Source organism: Rhododendron vialii, chromosome 2a, assembly GCF_030253575.1.
Source record: "Rhododendron vialii isolate Sample 1 chromosome 2a, ASM3025357v1".
NCBI lineage: Eukaryota > Viridiplantae > Streptophyta > Magnoliopsida > Ericales > Ericaceae > Rhododendron > Rhododendron vialii.
The window spans coordinates 21,303,992-21,308,469 of NC_080558.1; the positions used below are offsets into that span (position 1 = coordinate 21,303,992).

The following is a 4,478-nucleotide window of genomic DNA, read 5'->3' on the forward strand; positions in this document are numbered from 1 at the left end:
TGTCTACGCCTAGTTTTTGACCAAAACACCCCTCCTCATCCCCCTCCCCAACAACTCTCTCTCTCTCTCTCTCTCTCTCTCTCTCTCTCTCTCTCTCTGCTAATAAAGACAACGAAGAAGAACAGATCACCACCACCACAAAAACAAACACATAAAATATGTATGCATATGTAGAGAGAGAAACGTACCTATCCAATTAGGGGTGAATTCTGTACATATCAGAAAGAGATAGACAATCGAAGGGAGTGACGATTGATGGGAGTGACAATCAATAGGTTAGCAGCAATTGCTGCTGCTGCTTCTTCTTCTTCTTCTTCTTCTTCTTCTTCTTCTGGCTCTGTCCGTCTCTCTCTTTCTCTCTTTCTCTCTCTCTCTCTCTAAAATAGGGGAAAGTGGGAGACAATGTAAAAAGTAAAAAGGAGAGGTAAAAATACCTATGTGCATGTGGCTGAGTAGTTATGCTCATGCTCCAAGAGACTGGGAAAAAAAAAAGAGAAAGAATGTGCCAAATTAAATCGGACACATAATTAAATCGTAAAAAATAATTAAAAAGCACTTAAAAATAAGTTTTAAATTTTTAAAATTATTATGATAATTAAATTATTAGTAAATTAAATTATTATTACTTTATAATGATAAAGTAATTAATTTTTATTAAATTTTGCAATTATATATTTAATTTAATGAATTTTCTATTTTAATACTGAGCAAGGGCAAAAAAGTCATTTGTTAGCTTTTTAAATCATACACCCTTCTTTATACCCCAAATTTATGATCCATCCAAACCAAGTATTATTTTATCCCCCTTCATAAATGTCACATCAATGTGGACCCTCCTTTCTTAACTAATACCCCTTACTATCTTATCTCCCCTCATAAATAATACACTTAAAACATATATGGCATCCAATCGGGCCCTTATTTTCTCGAGCTACGGTCTTACCAACCTAAAAGTCTCTTAGTGTCTCGGGCTACGGTCTAATCGACCTAAAGGCCTCTTCGTCTCCCGGGCTATGGTCTAACCGACCTAAAAGCCTTTTAGTTTCTCGGGCTACGGTCTAATCGACCTAAAAGCCTCTTAGTTTCTCGAGCTACAGTCTAACCGACCTAAAGTCTCTTTGTCACTCGGGCTATAGTCTAAACGACTTAAAAGCCTCTTAGTTTCTCGGGCTACGGTCTAACTGACCTAAAAGCCTCGTAATTTATCGAGCTACGATCTAACCGACCTAAAGTCTCTTCGTCTCTCGGGCTACGGTTTAAACGACCTAAAAGCCTCTTAGTTTCTCAAGCTACAATCTAACCGACCTAAAGTCTCTTCGTCTTTTGGGCTACGGTCTAACCGACCTAGAAGCCTTTTAGTCTTTCAAGCTATGGTTCGTCCTTCGGGACTACACTCTGTCTAGCACTTCGTCCTCAGGGACTCGCACTCTATCTGCACCTCGTCCTCTGGGACTGCACTTTGTCTCACATTTTGTCCTTTGGGACTACACTTTGTCTAGCACTTCGTCCTCTAGGACTGCACTTTGTCTCGCACTTTGTCCTCCAGGACTATACTTTGTCTCGCACTTTGTCCTCTGGGACTCGCACTCTATCTGCACTTTGTCTCGCACTTTGTCCTCTGGGTCTTCACTATATCTAGCACTTCGTCCTCCGGGACTCGCACTCTATCTGCACTTCATCCTCCAGTACTCACTTTTGTCATACTTACATTGATTTTATGTCACGCCCCGCCCCGCAAACGTCACCCAAAGTGGGCCCGAGTCGGCACGACCACGTGAAATTCCACACAAAAGACCAAATCACACCTCACAACCTGTCAGAAATAAACACACAACGGAAGACTTATCATCTTAACATAAAAATGAGTCAACGTATTGACCAACCATGTCGCGCCCCGCCCCGCAAACGGCACCCAGAGTGGGCCCGAGTCAGCGCGGCCACGTGAAATTCCACACAATAGACCACACCACACTCTACAACCAATCAGAATACAAATTAGCGGAAGACTTCTTACTTAAAATACAACCAAGTCAACGCCCAAAACCTCAACTCTCAAATTTATAATAAATATCCCTCTCTCCAATTAATTACAGACATTTAGGTTAACTTCTAGACGAATCAGCTACACAACAATCTAACCAACGACATCACCCGAGACTAGTCCCAGCACTCTCCAAAGCGTTGACCAGTAGTGGACCCACTCTAAGCCACCTGCTACCTGGCAGTCCAAAAAGGAAAGCCAGAGTGTGTGAGATATAGAAATGCTCAATAAAATGTCACAATACCCAAAAGAATATCAATAAGAATATTCACCACCAACATAACTGCAATACCCATATGAGTACATTGGTTATAACCACCACATCTGCCAAACATAGCAATATTATTCAATAAACAACCACATAACAATAACGGCATGAATGTAAATCACACGAAACTCAACATAAGTACTCAATCGTATAACCACATGTATAAACACCAACACACAGTGGCACGTCTGCCACATCCCATGTACCCAAGGAATTGTGTCCCGCACACCACACTCCCATTCACCGTTAATTAGACGGCACGGCCCACGATATGGTGTGACTCACTCCACAATCCTTTCGCGGGTACAATCAACATACAACAAGCATGCATATCATTAGCTAAGACAACATATAGCATGATATACAAATTTCCACCACATATATCCATATCAATAGCTAAACCTCGATTAGCATGATATCATTGATATATAATCACCTCCACCGCATTATTTCCATATCGATAATCATATTGAAAGCTAAAATACCATTAGCAAGATATATACATACCACCATCGCAATATCTTATTGAGAAGAATCATATCAGACACACTCACCTTTCATTCGACTGGAGTATGCCAAACTTACGGTTTCGGCACCTCCTAAAAGACCGGCTCGTTACCTAGCCACAAGTTAACCCATATTAGCATATGAACATCTAGGAATGTTAAACCAAATGCTAGACTAACAAATCATAACATGCCTTCTACACTTCTACACTAGCTCATGGGACAAACATTACATAAAGTCACCAAAATCTCCAGAGGTGTCCGGGAGTACCCACGTACTCGGGAGACCTCACACAACTTTTTCATACCCCAAGGTACTCCAACACACCCAAATATATCAAATATAAAGACCCATAAGTGTACAATCTCAACCAAACAGCCCAACGCAACAAAACTCCCAAAACAAAAATAACAACCACAACCAGCCTGTCTTATTTTGGCCATATCTTTTTACTCAAATGGAATTAGCTTACCAGACTACCACCGTTGGAAAGTACACTTTCAATACATAGATTTCGATATACTATAAGCCTCGTTTCGATTTATATCGACCAAGTTATGCCTATTTGAAGTTTGAACACGAATCTGAAAACTGCTGCGAGACAGTTTCGCAACCATTTTCGCACCTATCAACCAACCCAGCTTTAGAAATTCACCAAAAATTGTATACTTAACCAAATTAATTGATTCCAACGCCAATCTCTTATTAACTCAAATATGCACCTCCTGTAAAAGACCCAAAGTCACCCAAAATGTTCGTCATGCCCAGAAAGTTAAAAGAAGACAGCCACGCACAGATTCGCACATCCAGCAAACAGCCAGTATTCAAAAATTCATAACTAATTGTGTGACTATCAGTTTTGCATGATCTTGGTACCAAAATCTTCGTATTGAAACGTACTTTGACAGTTATGAAGACACCAAAAATTGATTCCTAGCAGAAGGGCTCCCAAAAGACAGATTACCAAAACCCACGAATTTGACCCAAAACATGAACTTTGTCAATTTCCTTCCAAAACTCAATCCATGGAGAATCTAGCCACACAAATATGAAATTAAACATGGATTACACTTCTAGAGTATAAGAACTTACTTGTCACCGAGTTGGATCGTCGAAAACGGATCTCTCCTTCCTCCCTCCCTTTAGCCGTGGCTTCCTCCTTCCTCTCTCTCTCTCTATGTCGGCAGAATTGGGGAGAGTGAGGAAATATCCTCCTGATGGCTATTTAGTCTCTAAGGAAAAAAAAAATCCCATGTGGTCACCTCTCCTCTCAACTTATGCTCCAAACCAATAACAATTTCCATGTAAATCACACCAAAGCCCCTCATAGAATCCAACAAATACAAATTAAACCCCAAACCTCAAAATTAAATCGAAACCCTAAATATCCTGGGACGGGTGTTACAAACCAATCATGACATCGCACAACCAAGAAACTACATCTACATTATACTCCCTCCGTCCCTAAATGTTTGGCACTTTCATGCTTTTTATTGTCCCATATTATTTGTCCATTTTGAAAAGTCAAAAGCAAAATATGGTAAATTTCCTATGTTGCCCTTTTCTTTTGGGCACCAAATTTCAAATTCAAATTTTCAAGTACTATTCAAAGTACACTAGAAGGGTAAGATTGGACACTTGATTTTTGCACAATACATTAAT

At 40.1% G+C, this 4,478-nt stretch overlaps 1 long non-coding RNA gene across 2 annotated transcripts; it reads right to left on the reverse strand.

Moving 5' to 3' along the window:
* Positions 1–1,974: 1,974 nt before the first annotated feature.
* On the reverse strand, positions 1,975–4,016 carry LOC131316097 (uncharacterized). 2 transcript variants are annotated; one of them, XR_009197002.1, is made up of 3 exons: positions 3,909–4,016; positions 2,864–2,928; positions 1,975–2,365 (listed from the first exon to the last, which is right to left on the reverse strand). It is a non-coding gene; the product is annotated as an uncharacterized LOC131316097 (long non-coding RNA). The 2 variants fall into 2 exon arrangements; XR_009197003.1 differs by having other exon boundaries at positions 1,975–2,928.
* Between the last annotated feature and the right edge of the window lie 462 nt (positions 4,017–4,478).